The sequence below is a fragment of the Acomys minous genome, assembly GCF_964271855.1.
Source record: "Acomys minous genome assembly, chromosome: 11".
NCBI lineage: Eukaryota > Metazoa > Chordata > Mammalia > Rodentia > Muridae > Acomys > Acomys minous.
Window position 1 is genome coordinate 4,576,659 of NC_140492.1, and position 15,342 is coordinate 4,592,000.

General features: G+C 49.9%; 1 protein-coding gene and 1 long non-coding RNA gene across 4 annotated transcripts in view; one reads left to right on the forward strand and one right to left on the reverse strand.

The window, feature by feature from the left end:
* CLDN14 (claudin 14) overlaps positions 1-15,342 on the forward strand; it is an 89,321-nt gene that overhangs the window by 51,682 nt on the left and 22,297 nt on the right. Inside the window, exon 2 of one of the 2 annotated variants that reach the window (XM_084801416.1) lies at positions 9,951-10,088. The exons of the other annotated variant lie outside the window; for it this stretch is intronic. The gene's annotated coding sequence lies outside the window, so the exon portion shown is untranslated. The remainder of the gene's footprint in view (positions 1-9,950; positions 10,089-15,342) is intronic. 2 annotated transcript variants of the gene reach the window in all.
* On the reverse strand, positions 6,156-10,723 carry LOC311608776. 2 transcript variants are annotated; one of them, XR_014783156.1, is made up of 4 exons: positions 10,514-10,723; positions 9,727-9,970; positions 8,737-8,837; positions 6,156-8,244 (listed from the first exon to the last, which is right to left on the reverse strand). It is a non-coding gene; the product is annotated as an uncharacterized lncRNA (long non-coding RNA). The 2 variants fall into 2 exon arrangements; XR_014783155.1 differs by lacking the exon at positions 9,727-9,970.

Below are 15,342 nucleotides of genomic sequence, written 5' to 3' on the forward strand. Positions count from 1 at the left end.
TCACCTGACAAGCACGGAGCCCTGAGTTCCATGCAGTACAACATAGGCGGGTGGGGCGGTACACACCTGTAATCTCAGCACAGTCCGGTCTTCCTCGGCTATGGTACGTTTGAGGCAAGCCCGGGTTACAGGAGATTCTGTCTCAACAGCAAACAAGAACAAATAAGATGCCACAATTCTCAGACATAGGAAGTCGGGGATCCCCAGTGATTCCTTGCTGCTGTGCCCGAGACAGGCCTTCCATGTGGAGGGCACTGACTGGTGCAGCCGGTGAGGCAGACACCAGTGGGCTCTCTCTCTCTGCTCAGAGGGCATCTGCGGCAGACACCCCACACATGTGGCCCACCTGTGCTTGCATACCCTGCCCTCCCCAGCCTGTTGTTTGCCAGCTCTGGAAGTCACCATTTGAAGCCTCTGCCAAGTTTCCAAAAAGTCCCATCTGGCCCGGCTCCCACCCCAGTCTGGTGCCCCACTCTGTCATCAGTTCCTCCGTCACCATCAGATTTCCTCGGCGTCTTCTGAACAGTCTGCCCAGCCTTCCCTCTCCTGGTGCAGAAATGCTCTACCATCCTTCGTGGCTCAGCTTCACGCGGGGCGTGAAATTGCATCTGTAATCTGAGCACTCAGGGAGCTGAGACAGGAGGATGGCAAGTTTCAAGTACACCGGGGGCCACACATAGTAAAGAGTCTGTGTGGTGGTTGGTTTTGGGGGGGTTATGTTTTGTTTTGTTTTGTTTTGTTTACCTATCACCTGAGAAGAGAAAGGTTCTCTGTATCCGATGGGCGTGCCTGTGGAGAACTGTCTCATTAACGTGGGAAGACCATCTTGAAAGAGAGCCGTGCCCTGGCCTGAGAGTAGAGACCCCCTGTTTACAAAGGCCCAAGTTAGCTCAAGTCAGCAAGACAAAATTTTCCCAGCCTAGTCTACAGAGTGAGTTTCAGGACAGTCAGGACTACGGTATAACCCTGTCTCAAAAAAAAAAAAAGCAACAAAAAATGTTTTCATATATTTATTACTGTATGCATGGGTGTTCTGCCTGTGTGTATGTCTGCACAACCATGTGCATGTCTGGTGCCCACAGAAACCAGAGTCATCAGATCTTGTAAGACTGGAATTACAGACAGTTGTGAGCTGCTGTGTGGGTGCTAAGAATTGAACCTGGGCCCTCTGGAAAAGCAGCTAGTGCTCTTAAGCGCTAACCCATCTCTCCAGCCTGTTACCAAAAGAATGTTCTCACCCTCCCTCTGTCTCTCCCTCTGTCTGTCTCTCTGTCTCTCTCTCCCTCTCCCTCTCTCTCTCCCTCTCCCCCACCTCTCTCTCTCTCTCTCTCTGTCTCTCTCTCTCTCTGTCTCACACACACACACACACACACACACACACACACACACACACACACACTCATTTTTTTCCGTGCTCAAGAAGAAGTGACTCAGTGCTTTATAAACCCACAGCAAATGCACTAGAAACAATGTATTATCTGAAGCTGTCCACTTCCTGTGCACAAAACCAGAGGAAACTACACAAGGCAGCGGCAGGTCTGCAGCTCGGAGCCTGAGGGATTTCCAAGGTGCAGTCTGGTCCCTTTCCTTGCTCGCTAGAGCTGGGAGTCAGGAGCAGAGACATCAGGACATCAAGGGATGCAGGGCAGAGCTATGTGGGAGGGGAGGACCACTGATGCTGTGTGCCGGGCTGCCCAGCTCTGTGTGCTGGCTCTCCTTTTCCCTCGCCAAGTCCCTCTGCTCCAAGAAAAGCCAATGGCCACCGAAACGCTCACCTTTGGCTGTCTGGTGCCAGGACCTTGGAGACAAGGGCGCTCACCATCCCCAACTTTGTCTATAAGACAGGCGTGCTGACACACTGATTGCTGGGCACTGGGTGGGTGACTGAGAGGAGGCAAGAGAAAGTCATTTTGAGGGGGAAAAGTTGCATTTCTATCAAACTTAACCTTGAGGGGGGAAAAAGCCAAAGCTAGAGGGAAAAAAAGAGAAATGTCAATATTTCCTTCACATTTGAATTTGTGGCTTTTAATTTATGTGTTGAGCTCCAGGGACAGACAGACATATCTCCTTGCACGGCTCTCCGGTTACTCTCCCTCCCCCGCGCATCTGCATCCTGTTTTCTGGAAGGCGCCATATATCACAGGGTCCTGAGATGGGAGCATGGGAGTGCAGGAACTTGGCTGCACCGGTACCCAGGCAAGCTTTGCTGAGAATGTTTGTAAGCCCTCGGTCCATACTGGGGAGCCCTCTGTGTCCCCCAAAGATAGTGAGGGTGGGAAAAATCATTAGCATCAAAGCAAGAAACAACTTGCACTTCAGTTACACTCTCTTGTGGTCTGGATTTTTAGATTTTTGTTTAGATGTTTACATTTTATGTTATGTTTATGAATGTTTCTCCTGCTTGTGTACGTGTAAATATGCAGCCTGTGCTTGCCTGGTGCCCAGGGAGGTCATAAGAGGGTGTCAGATCCATTGGAACTGGCGTTACAGACCCACCTCCGACGTGGGTGCTAGGGATTGATTCCCAGCCTCTGGAATAGTAGCAAGTGCTCCTAACTGCCGAGCCATCTCTCCAAGCCCACGGCCCACACCTGTTCTATTTCAAGACAAACGGCAAGTCCTCCAGGGCATAAACACACACCAACCACGTAAGGTAGAATACAGGCCCCAAGAAGGAAAAGCCAGCCTAGCTGAACCCCAAGAGTGACTGCCCTGGTAATATTGGACTTGGAGAAAGAGATTTTTTTTCTAGGCGGTGGTGCCAAGGAACCTGTTGTTACCGAAGCTCGGAAACTCCTCTGCCGTGAGAAATCTGAGGAGTGGCGTGTGGAGGTGCAGGCCCCAATGCTTAGACTTTGGGGAGGGGACGTGGTTCAGTAGGTAGAGTCCTTGCCCGGCGTGCAGCAAGCCCTGGGTTAAACCCAAATAACATAAAACCAGTTATGTGGCGGCACCTGCCTGTAATCCCAGCAGTTGGGAGTTGGCGGTAGGGGATCAGGAGTTCAAGGCCAGCACCAGCTACAAAGCAAGTTTGAGACCAGCCTGGGCAGGCTATATGAGATCCTGTCTTCAAACAACAAACAAACAAGCAAGCAAAAGGTGAATGAATGAATGAGTGAGTGAATGAATGAAGTGAGGCATAACTAAGCTGTTTAAAGTGCTTTGAGAGGGATGCTTACATTCTGTCCCACCTCAGCCTTTTGGCTAAGATCAAGTCACAAAACTTCTAAGCCCCAAGAGCCTCCTGCCAGCCCCCTGGCCCTCTAGAGAGCCCTAACTGCTCTTCCCCGAGACTTCTGGTTAAGAAATCACCTGCTGCCGTTTTCCTTCGAGTCAGAACTAGGCACTGGGTAAGAGCCTCCTGCCTGGATGCTCTTGCTCCCGTTCCCCACCCACACGGTGGTCCACCAGCTTGGGCCTCTCCACAGCTCCTGAGACATCTGCCCACACAGATGTACCTCTGGTGTGTGGAATATCATTTCCTTGGGGAAGAAATTCCAATCTGTCTACAGAACTTTACTTCAGGGTTTTCTTGGAATGTGGTGGGGGAAAAAAACCCTGTGTTTCTGGCATGGGAATTTCAGCCGAAGCCTGTGTGGTTCCGGTTACAGGGGGCTATGTGTATGGCTGACCTGACCGCATGTTTTGTGGGCTACTTGACTCTCCTGCACATATGAGCCCAGGAAATGGGGAACCACATCCCCCCACCCTCCAGTCCCCTCTGGGGCAACCTCCCGACTACCGTGGGGAACGACCCACAAGTTTAAGAAAGAACGCTGATGTCTACCAAGCAGCCTCCAATCTGACAAATGTTTGTGGCCAGATTTCATAATCTGTGATATATAAAAGAAAATCTTTTTCTTCCTTTTTGAAGTGACAGATTTTTTTTTTTGAGAAAATCTTTATTTCCCAGAAGCCACTGGGCTGTCTGCTCTGCACAGCTCACAAACTGAAGCCAACAGTTGCTCAGGCAAGACAATGACCCGGGAAAAGGCTCCAGCTACAGGGAGCCCACATCCACATGAGCTCAGAAGAAGGCGTCCACTTCCATAGCTCCCTCTGACCAATGACAGGGAGCTGCCAAGATGGAGACTTGGTTCCTGCCAGGCCCACAGAAGTGCCTCCCTGTGTGCTCATGAGCGCATGCTTGGTCAGGCTGGACCAGCCTTGGAAAGACTCCGCTTGGGATCAGCTGTGGCTCCTGGTGGGTCGTTTAAAAACATGGCGTCTCCATCCGATGGAAGCTGAGTCGCATGCCCACACCTTCAGCTCCCACTTTCCATCCTCATCAACGGCCTTCAACCTGGAATATATTCTTTGCAGATTACACTATGTTCAGACCACAATGAACCCACATCACAATGCATCCATGTTGTCCAGTGTTCCTTTCAAAATAGGGAGGATATGGAATTGGCCCAGAAGACCACCAGCAGATAAATAGACAATAAAAACGTGGGACGCAGTGAGGCTGTTATTAAGCCATAAAGGAAAATGTAATTATGACGTTTACAGGAGAATGATGCGCTGGCTATGGATGAGCTAGCCCAGGCTCAGGGAAACTAGCACCACACGTCGCTCTCTTACGAGGATCCTAGGCTCTAAGTGTTATATATGCACGTCGTGTGGGAGCGACTGTGTGTGGAGGCCAGGACACTAGAGAGGAGAGAGTGATGGCAGTGAGGGGCGAGGGGAATCCTGGGGATGGGATCGTACATGCGGTGTGGAGGAGCAGCAGCTGAGGGGGACCGTGCAAAGCCATATACGTATAAAATGCCATTACGGGCTGGAGAGACGAGCACTGTCTGCTCTTCCAGAGGTCCTGAGTTCAATTCCCAGCAACCACACAGTGGCTCACAACCATCTATCATGAGGTCTGGTGCCCTCTTCTGGTGTGCAGGTGTACATGCAGGCAGAACGCTGTATATGTAATAAATAAATAAATCTTTTTTAAAAATTTTTTAAAAATAAAAAAATAAAATGCCATTACATATAAAATGCCATCACGATGCCGGTTATTTTGTATGCTAAGAAAACAATAAGGTTATGCTGGGGGACAAGCACAAAGATATCATCACAAAACCTGTTATCATGTGCAATTAATATACATTAACAAAAAAAAAAAGTCAAATGCTTCCAGGAATGACAGTTGCGTGTCTGTAATCCCAGCACTCAGCAGGATGAGACAGGATCCTATGTTCTGGGCCAGCCTGGGCTAAAGTCGTGGGAGGCCTTGTCGCAAAAAAAAAAAAATAATTAGAAGTCATTCTCAGGGCACAGTCAATTGGAATGACCTCCCCTCTGCCCATCCCCAACGAGCTCGGCAGTGGATTCAGGTCCTGGCTGAACTGAATCAAACAGGAGTTAAATAGACACGGTGCCTTTTCAAATGTCTGACCAGCCGACTTTCTGTAACTCCAATCTGGTAGAAAGTCTAATGCTTGCAGCAGATGTTTTATTGGCAACATTTTGTTTTACAAGTTCAAATTTACAGTGTTTGTGTATTTGGATGAATGCGAAAGCCAAGGGAAGGAAAGTTCCAGATAGCCAGTCAAGGTGCTCTCTGGTTAAAAGGATCCAGATGCTTGGCGTAAGGGAGAGAGAAGCTTCTGTGTGGACGCAGAACCGAGGACAGCATCTAGCAGTAGTTTATGTTCCTGTGCACAAACGTGAGCGTCACACGTGAACCACCAAAAGTTTCAGTAAGTAATGTTTACTGTGTAAAAACGGTGAGTTGACACGCCACAGCTGGCTCCTCCGGCATGCCAAAGCTATGCTCGCGGGATTTTATATGAGTGGATAAAAGTGAGCTTGAACCTTTAAAAGACCAACGCAAGACACACGAGCTTCCTGAACATGGGTGTATTTGCCACTAAATAGAAACTTCCTTACACAAATGGTAGAAGAGGTGTGAGTGCTCTGTGGGCAAGAATGGGGAGTAGGGCGGAGCCGAGCCTGACGCGATGTTAACTGTTAAGATGCTGGGTGTGGCCAGGTGGCCTTTAACCCCAGCACTCAGCAGGCAGAAGCAGGCAGATCTCTGAGATCAAGGCCAGTCTGGTCTATAGAGTGAGTTCCAGGACAGCCAGAGTAATATAGAGAAATCCTGTCTTGGAAGAAGCAGAGGAGGAGGAGGAGGAGGAGGAGGAGGAGGAGGAGAAGGAGGAAGAAGAAGAAGAAGAAGAAGAAGAAGAAGAAGAAGAAGAAGAAGAAGAAGAAGAAGAAGAAGAAGAAACAGCTGCTGAGTATGGTAGTTCATGCTTCCAATTCCAGCAGTAAAGAGGCTGAGGCAGGAGGATTGCCATGAGTTTGTGGCCGGCCTGGGCTACTGAAAGAGATTTCCTCTTTGGAAAAACAAAAAAACATAAGACAAGCCAACAGAAGATGGCTAGAGAGATGGTTCATTTGCTGCTCTTCCAAAGTTTAAGGCCAGCCAGGACTATATGGTGAGATCCCGTCTCAAAATCAAAATCAAAACAAAACAAAACCAAAGCAGTGCAAGCCATCGTGGCCCCCAGTGGATTCTGGGAACTCCTGTAGGAACAGAGCCTCATAGCTTGGCCTGGGCCCTGCTCAGGGTAGTGCCTGCCAAACAACCTGACTCTCTCCAGATCCAAGGGGCAGCTAATGTTGTGATGTCGGCTCTCCGGGAGAGTGGCTGTGCCTCCTGTACCTAGGAAGGAGGGTGCCCGCCCCCAGCATAGGAAGGAGGTGACTGTCTTCTCTTAGGAAGGAGGGTGGCCATCTTCTCTAAGGAAGGAGGTGACTATCTTCTCTTAGGAAGGAGGTGACTGTCTTGTCATCAGAAGGAGGGTGGCCATCTTCTCTTAGGAAGGAGGTGATTCACATCACTTCCCAGGAGGAGCTCTGGATCTTCCCTTCATGTTTGCCTAGAGACACACGCATGCCGTCTCATGTTTCGGATTTTATATGCACGGCATCTTGCCCTGCTACTTACCTTTTCCTGCCTAACTTCTAGCACACAGAATCTATTTCACTCACTTTATTTTTAAATTAGATGTACTTATTTTATTTTGTGTGTTGTGGGTATCTTGCCCGTGTGTATGTCTGTGCACCTGTGTGCCTGTGTGCACAGAGGCCAGAAGAGGGGGTTGGATCCCCTGGAAATGGAGTTAGGAACCCGCTGCGGGATGCCATGGGGGTGCTGGGAGTCGAGCCTGGTCCTCTGGGAGGGCACCCAGGGCTCTTAAATGCGGAGCCATCTCCAGGCCTCTGCACGTCATTCATTTTTAAAGATTTAGTTTTTATTTGTCTTTATAGGACCAGGGTCTTCATGTGTGGTGCCACATGTGTGCAGATGCCCTCAGAAGCCAGGGAGGCCACCAGGCCCCTAGAGTTACAGGAGGTTGTTAGCTGGGCCTGGGTCACCTGCAATGGAAGCAAGCACTCCAACCACCCAAGCCACTTGCCTCACTCGTTTTAACGGCCGAATATTATCCCATCAGGTGGGCGTTCCATTGCCACGTACATGTTTTAACTACTTTGCCGACAATGGCCACACTCTCCTAGTCAGAACACAACCCTCTGGAGGACACAGCGATCTTGCCGTCTTCATGGGCTCTGGGGCAATATTGTTATACCAAGTGAAAATCAATTAGCAGTTATTGAAGGAAAGACCACCTCTCCTCGACCGCATCTCTGACGGCCTCGGCTGGTGGCCAGCTGATGACCAGACGAAGAGCCTCAGCATCCTCAGTCTCCTCTTTGTCACTCCTCGTGTTTCAGCAGAGACATGAGTCAACTCTTGCCAAGCAAGGTGCCTCATCGCCACACTTCCCTTAACAGTGGTCCTGGGCTCGGCAGGCCGCATCCCCTCCACACTCTCCCTCCACACGGATCCTGAGGAGGCATCTGGGCAGAGTCATTAAGAGCCAGCACTTCCCGGAGAGCAGCTCCAAGGGTTACTAACAGTGTTCACAGCCTGCTGAGCCGGGGCACAGCCGTGTGCCAGACACGCTTCTCATAACCCTTGCCAGGTTTCTCCGAGCAGTTAAAACTACGTCAAGTAGATTACAACCGAACCTACTCTACACCCTTTGGTTGGGAGAAATCACTTCAATATGAGGCTAGCAGCCCAAGCCGGCCGATTGACTTTGAGACTGGGGTGAGCTTTGAGGGGCACCCCATCTCCCGGCAGATGTTGCCGCTCCATCCTGCTGATAACATTGAGGATGGCCATCTCAGGTGTCCGTGGGGCTCCGCGTACGTCTCAATCCACTCAGCTTCCTGCAGTAATCAAAAAAAAAAATGACCCTGTGTGGGAGCAAAGAAAAGAAACACCTGGCTTGCAGATGCCCCCACGTCAGAGGATGCTCCTAGATAAGAGGAAACAGGCACAACGAGAGGCGATCAAGATATGAGAAAGAAGCTAAAATTAGTTTATCTATCTATGGTGTACACTGGGGGAGTTTTTTAAATCAATCATTGTAATCAGTATTGATTGTGAAAATTATATTCTGGACTACTAAGAAAACTAGAATTGAATTGGGGAACCAGGGTGCCCACATATGTAGCTGGACAGTAATAAAATTGGGAGTAGGTCAGTGTTCAGTATGGATTCAGGGGAGGGGGAGAGCACTCAGTGAGAACAACCCAGAGCTTCCAAACAGAGCTGGGCACCCACACACGGAGGGAGCACCCCAGCCATGCCTGCTCACGTACGAAGACAAGAACACAAGCAGTTCTTGCTGGGGGCTCAGCCTGGATCCCATTACCGACCTGAGCTTTAGTGTCTCCCTGTGTCTCCACCAGGGCTTGGTTTCTCTTCTCCTCTCATCTGCACCCCGTCACCCCAGTCTAATTTGTCCAGAAAAGCACTGCTGCAAATAGAGAAGAATCAAGTGAAAACTCGGTCATCACCTACCGAAGGGCACCATGAGTAGCTTGGGTAATGTAAAGATTATATACGGGTCTCCAGAAGGTTCTTTCTCTTCCCAGAAGCTACGATGAAGCCAGTGTAGCCAAAGCCAAAAGGGGGGCTAGAAGAGGGAGCCAGAGGTGCAAATGGCAAATGGCGGAGCCTGAAGGATCTGAGTGGAATTATTCATTATTTGTTTCCTCATTTGTTTTCCATTTGTTCGTATGCTTGCATCTGGGTGGCTTGTTAGGGCCACGCTGCAGACACTCAGAGAGGCAGTCCAGGCCTGGAGAAATGGCTCAGCGCTTAAGAGCCAGCCGGACTCCAGAGCAGCACACATTTTAGACCTCGCTGTTGCGACAAGTGCAAAGGTTGGTCTGGCAACACAGCCGCTGAGGAAGATTAAACATTAAGCCGGTGGTGTTCAGCATCACAAAGGTTAAAATAACAAGCCCCTCACAAATAAATATAAAAGTTAAAAGTATTTTTAAGCAGGTTGGGGCCAACTTCTCAACGTTACCAAGAATGCCATGTCCGGGGCTGAAGAGATGGCTCAGAGGTTAAGAACACTGACTGCTCTTCCAAAGGTCCTGAGTTCAGTTCCCAGCAACCACATGGTGGCTCACAACCATCCATAATGTGATCTGATGCCCTCTTCTGGCCTGCAGGTGTACATGCAGGCAGCACTGTATACATAATAATAAATAAATCTTTAAAAAGGAAAAGAAAAAGAATGCTATGCCCCTGGCCCTGCCCCTGCTCTGTAGCTAGTGCCCTGAGACCCTTGGTGGATGTTTCAGCAAATATTGCACCCTCCCCTGTCCGCCATTTTGGATCACAAGGTTGTGTACCTTGGGATTTGGTCGCTTGGAGTTTTCTTCCTGGGAGAATGTCTTTACAGAATGCGGCAACTGGCAGAAGAGACAGGTGAAGTCCTGCTGTGAAGGCTTCTGTCCCTTCCGAGTCTGCAGACCCAGGTGGGGGAGGCCACACCCTGCCTGCCTAACTATGCACAACTGTTCCTGGAAGTTTTAGGGTCTGGTCCATGTCAGCTTCTCACGTGTCACCTTTCTAGGGTCTGCACGGCCCAGCAATCTGGACAAGAGCCAAGAAGCCAAAGACCGCTGAAGCCACAGTCTCCACTCCTCTACTGACACCAGCGACCACCCAGCCCCGCCGAGCCATATGGCCTCCTGCTTGCCTGATGTATGAGGTGGGTATGGAGCTTTTCCCTCAGAAGAGGACTCCGAGGGATTAATTACTTAAAATCTATAAACATGTATCATTATAATTCTAATTCCAGCTTCTACTCAAAGCTGAAGTGGCCAAAGGTGTGGGGGGGGGATTTGTGAGCCCCTGCTCCCTCTGAAAGCCGCTGCCTCTACTGCCTCTGCCGCCTCTGCCGCCTCTGCCGCTCTCCGGCATTGCTGGTCTGCTGAGAGACTGTCCCCAGAGCCCCGTGTTTGTCTGACACGGAGCCATGGTGGGCACATTTGAGAATGCGGAGGCCAAGAGCCCAGCCGAACCCTGGGTACAACTGGGTTCTAGGTGTTTCCATGTCTTGCCGTGGCAGAGCACAGACATCCCCAGTGAGACTCGGAGGATGTGGGCAGGCAGCAGGGGATATTAGAAAGTTACCCTGTAAGGTCGCTGTGGGTTCCATAGGTGGTGTAGGTGGCCAGGAAGCAAAGTCTGTGTTCATAAGGTGTCCGTCTAAAAGCACTGGCTTGTGGATGTTTTCAGAGAGCAAGAATTTTCTGGCTCTCCCTCGGGGGAGGGGTGGTGCGGGGGAGTGCCTCCCAAGGTGGCTGGCATCCGGAAGTGCCCATCACGTGCAGGTGGGGAGTTTCGGAGCCCCCTCCTGCTTAGCCATGGAGAGTCAGGACACAAACAGAAGGAGTACAGCAGCCATGCCTAGGGCCAGCTTGGGGCAGGGTAAATACTGTGACATTGTTTAAACCTGTGGTTTTTAAACATTTGTTCAATATTTACTTAGATGAAAGGCCCAGCTCTCTAAATAAATAAACGGGTGGCTCAGCAGGAGGAAAGGCCCCAGGGCAGGTAGCTTCAGCCTTTTGCCTGCCCCCGCCCCCCTTGGTCTCCAGAGAATACATTTCTGGCAAGAATTTGCGCCACCTCTCAGCAAAACAAAAGCCCCACAGGTAGGGTTGCCCACCTGCCAGACAAGGCCTGTTCTGCAGCAGAGCAGGCAAGCCTCTAACCCCTTTCAAATGCTACAGTGTGCCTCCCTGGCCCTGCCCCGCCCCACCTGCCGCTGCCGAGGTGACTATAGGACAGGAGTATTTCCTATCTGTCTCCTCCTGCTACTGGTTTGGACCACCCAGCTGGCGGCCCTGCTTAAAAGACGTGGCTTCTTTTCAAGTGCACCCCCGCCCCCAGCCCGTGTGCTAGGCTGTTCTTGTAGGGAAAGCTCTGGCCCCGCCCCTCTTCCAGAGGCGCACAACACACCTGATCCGAGGCCTTGACCTAGAAAGCTAGGAAGGATGCTTGCTGCCCTTTGGGTCTCAATGGCCCTTCAGATCTTCCTAGTTACCCCTGCAGCCTTTACAATGCCACTTCCGGTACAGAGGCCACCCATCCCATCCCCATAGTTAAACTTTTTCCTTGGTCTCCTCCATCATTTCTATGAAGGCTTGATCCAGTTCAGTGAGAGACCCTGTCTCAAAAAATAAGGTGGAGGGAAACTGAGGAAAGACCCTGACATCGGCCTCTGGTCTCCACATGTGCACACCCATATGGACACACACACCTACGTGGGTGTCATATGCATACACGGTCATACATATGCTGCACTCACAAAGAAGAGAGATTCTGTTGTGGTCGTCTTATCAGGATCAATGACTATAACTTAGCATGTCGGAAGTTATGTTTCTTCCAGGGGCTGAACAAGATATGCGCCAGGGTTTAACCAAACCAAAACAACAACAACAACAACAAAAAAAACACAGAAACAGAATTTTGTTTTTGTTGGGAGTTTTTTGTTTGTTGAGACTTATTTTATTATTTCTTTATGCCTGTGTGTCTGTGTGTGGGTGTGTGTCTGTGTGTGGGTGTGTGTCTGTGTGTGGGTGTGTGTAGGTGTGTGTATGTGTGGGCAGATGCCCACAGAGGCCAAGAGAGCATCAGATCCCTGGAGCTAGAGGAGCTGGCAGTTGTGTGCTGTGGGACTTGGGTGCTGAACTCAGGCTCTCTGTAAAAACAGCAAGTGCTCTGCAGCCTGAGAGAGAGAGACAGAGAGAGAGATGGGGCTTTAACTCATGTCTTCTCACAGGCTGAGCAGATGCTAGTCCCCCAATTTCTTCTCATTAGACTTGCGTTACTTTGTTAATTTGCTATGGAAGTTTTAAACGCTGCCTCTCACTGTTTGTCCCTGCCTGTGGAGATCGCTGGAGCGGCTACTTTAAGCATATCTCTGGGGGCCTCCAAGGTTTTCATCCTGCCCTAAAGCCTTCATCATTCAGCCAAAGGAGCTATACATCCCTGTGAGGGGAAAGCAGCTTCTATGCCAAGGTTAACACGGGGCTGGGGGTTAAATTTAACCTCCCGGGTTCCCTTTTCCACTTAGCTTGTCCTTGATACACAGGAACTGTCTGAGCAGGGTGGGCAGAGTGAGGCCAGAAGACACCACGTTCTCGGGTCCAGTATTACTTCACATTTTGCTCACATCAAGTGTCGGCCCATCTCAGACCGCGCAGTGAAATCAAGTGATCTGTCACTCAGGAGTGGACGTACAAGGTAGCAACCACTCTCTCCAGACACACAGCCTTTCCATTCACTCTCTGAGTAAGTTCACGCTGAATGAGGTATTTCAGGGAGGCCATAACGTAAAAAAGCAACGCAGCACGATGCCTCAAAGTATGAAGCTTTTAAGTCTTTTGTCTTTAAAGGGGGCAGCTGCGCACTTTCAGAACTTGGCTTTCAGAGCGCCTTTTGGAGCCTGAAAGAGCGGATCATAGCACCACCCAGTGGACATCGGTGGTTTAACAGTTGGGACCAAAGAGGAGGAAGGAAGAAAAAAAAAAACCCACACGTTTAAGTGCTGTATTTCACCTTCCACTCTTTCCCCTGTGTTTAACTTTTTTTTTTTAAATCGAGGCGTATCTGTAACAGATGGCATGTCACAATTTAAATTATTTCCTTCATTGACAACCCTTCATCCAACTGACACCTCAGTTTCACCAAATACAACTTTACTGTACCTTGTGGGGTACCGTTCATTCAGCCATTTTTCAGGGACAGTTACTGGATATCCACTCATTGTCCAGGGCTTGCGGATTTATTGTGTGTTATTCATTGCATGTGTTTTTGCTCAATCACATTCAGGCTCTTGGCTGTGGTGCAGAACACGGCCTTTTGCTCACGATCCGTTGGTGTGTGCGGGGCAGCTCCACGCATTTGTAGGACCGTCACTGTGGGCTTTCCCTGGCCTTAAAGCCCTGTCATTTGGAGAGTGTTTCTCCCCTGACTGCATGTGAGACTCACCTACAGAGCTCCCTAAACGACCATGTCCCAGAACACGCTTCTCAGAGATCTGACCTCTGGTCTAGGAGTGAGGCTCATGCATTCTGAAGAACCTACTGTGTGCTGGTGTGAACTGTTTCCTTCGTTACGGTCAGATTCAGTTGTGTGGAGGGTATTCGAATGATTAGGCATTTCTGTTAAATATTTAGTGGTAAACATTATTATTTCAAGGTACAGAGCTCTTGGCTGGGTGTGGCACTGCATATCTACGATCTGAGGAACTGAACTCCTAAGTGCATGGTGAGTTCAAAGCCAGCCTGGGCTGTGTGAATCCCTGTCTCAAAACATAAAAAAGTAGAATAAAATATTTATGGATGCAAAAGCTCTGTGTGTGTGTACACATGTGTTTGTGTGTACCTGTGTGCATGTGTACTCCTGTGTGTATGTGTGTTCCATGCACGTGTGCTCATGGGTGTGCATATGTGTATGTATATACATGTGCATGCATGTGTTTGTACATGCGTGCGTGTGTGTGTGTGTGTGTGTGTGTGTGTGTGTGTGTGTGTGTGACAGTGGAACTATCTTGGGTGTCATTCTACTGGCTTCATCAACCTTTTTTTAAAAAATGTTTTTACTAATCTTTTGGTAACGTCATACAAAACATTTTGATCACGTTTCTCTTCATCCTCTTCTTCTCCTCTTTCTTTCCTGAGACAGGATCTCTCACTGGCCTGGCACGCTCCAATGCTGCCAGGCTGTAGTCAGCTGGCTATAAGCACACAACACCGTACTTGACTCTATACCAGTCCTAGTGATCTAACTCGGTCCTTGCAAGAAACTCCCTACTAAGACAGCAATAGGCAAACTGGAGACAGGGTTGTCTGGGGAGTCAGCTCAGCCAAAGGACACAGTCGCTTCCAGGATTCCCACCCACACAATGTCACTGGAAATGAACACAATAAGAGTATGACCGTGTAGGGTTCACAAGGTGCCCAGCAACCCAGCTTGATGTGCACGGCTCTGCAAAACAGGGGAACTAGGACCGCCTCCCTGGAACCCTGTCTCAAGGGAGCGTGCGCTCCGTCCACTCCAGGCCTGCGGCCAGCACTGCAGGGACCGCTTGGCTATTCCCTGCCTCCCTAGTGCAGCCCTGTGATAGGATTCCACATCAGACTGCTCCTGTCAGAGAACAGGTTTTCGAGAGCGCCAGCATGAGAGAAAAAGACCCCACCCCCTCAGGGTTTCTAGGGAGTTGTTACCTTTGTCGTCTTGGGCAAGCCTGAGTTCATTGAGTCTCCTGTTGCCCAAATTCATATGTGACGCTGGGACAGAAACGGCAAGGATGCCTCGGAGTGTGCAGAGTGTGCGGCCAGTGCAGCGGAAATCACCGCTCTGAGTGCTCCGATGCGCTGTGGTGTTCCGTAGCAGAAGGCATTCGAAGCAGAAAGGCTTGGATGTAGCTAACCCCTCCCAGCCAGAGTCATACGGTCTTCACAGTCCTGACCCCAGGGCACAGGCTTGAGGACCAAGTGCCAAAAAGAGCCCTGTTGGGTTCTTTGGATTAGATAAACAAATGGGCTTTGGTGGGGATCGAACCCAGGGCTTTGCACATGCAAGGAGACCATTGTACTGCTTGAGCTAAACCCCGAGGCCCTCCCTAAACTCACAGCATCTTGCTGCTCATCTGCCACCCTCTCACAGCTAATGCGAGAGATAAACAGTGAAGGGACTCAGCAGCTTACTGTGGGAAGCTAATTGCTTTAGAGAGAAAGGAAAGAAAGAAAAAGAGGGAGGGAGAGAGGGAGGGAGGGAGGCAAGCATGAAGTTGAGAGCATAGCCCAGTGGTAGAGCACTTGCCTCACATTCATAAGGCCCTGAATTCAATTCCTAGCTCCATAAACAAAAGGATGGATGGATAGACAGACAGACAGATGGTAGATAGACAGACAGATAGGTGATAGATAGATAGATAGATACACAGACAG